The sequence below is a fragment of the Centruroides sculpturatus genome, unplaced genomic scaffold, assembly GCF_000671375.1.
Source record: "Centruroides sculpturatus isolate CEXI.00-Female unplaced genomic scaffold, Cexi_2.0 scaffold620, whole genome shotgun sequence".
NCBI lineage: Eukaryota > Metazoa > Arthropoda > Arachnida > Scorpiones > Buthidae > Centruroides > Centruroides sculpturatus.
The window spans coordinates 411,297-412,454 of record NW_019384848.1 but is presented as its reverse complement, the minus strand read 5'-3'; positions in this window follow the sequence as shown (position 1 = coordinate 412,454).

Below are 1,158 nucleotides of genomic sequence, written 5' to 3'. Positions count from 1 at the left end.
ATATGATAAAAAAACTTAAAAATTCCATATAAACCTTATATTAAAAAATTTATTTTTATTTTAATATAATTTAATTATGTAGACTCTCAGATTATAACTTAGAAATAATCTGTCATGATATATTTAATTTTTTATAAGATACAAGTACTAAAAACTGTGTGTGTTTATACATAAATGCACATTAACCATTTTGATTAAATATGTAAATACCCAGCAAACAGAAAAATATGGTAAATATATGAGAAATTAAGTCAGATTGGACTAATACTTTATTTTTACAAAGTTAACTAACACTGTCAATTTTTACATCAGACTTACATATCAAATGTTAGACTGTTACAGTTTTATTGTTCTTTGCAAGAATGCAATCAAGACTCCTTTAAACAAGCAATGTACAGTACAAATAATTGCTTTGTTCCAAAAACTATTTGTTCAAATAATGGCTTCTGAACAAAGTATTATATGTATACTATGTGTTTATTAAAATTAGAACTACCCTCTTTGTCTGTAATACAAACTGTTTTCACAGCATGAAAGGATATTGACTTGCAGAACAAAGCCATTATTTGTACACTAGTTATTTTACCATTCTAGCTATGTTGTACTGTTTTTACAAAAGTAGTTTATTTTTAAAATAATTCAAAAAGAAAAGAAAAAGCAATATAACAGTCACAAATTACAATAGTTACTGAAAAAGTAGACAATAATTATTTTCAGTAGGGGAAAAAAGTAATTTTTATCCAAGAAGTATTAACCATATATCATGATTATATATATCCAGTTTGGGATAGTGTTTCCATTATGATTAACCATCCAAGAAGTATTATATAAACTATATTAAAATAATTTACAGATGTATTTTGATATTTGAATATTTTTCTTTTACTTGATTACATAACTATTGTAAATTAACTTTTTTTTATAATAGTTACATGTTTTTATCTGATTATTTTATTATGTATTTACAGTCGACCCCCGTATAAGATCATTGATTATTCCGTTTTATATGAATTCCATGTTGTACGAGTCACTTAGATTTTACAAATACGTGTACCGGGCTGTGAACGGCTCACGTATTTGTAAAATTTAAGTGACTTGTACAACATGGAATTCATATAAAACGGAATAATCAATGATCTTATACGGGGGTCGACTGTA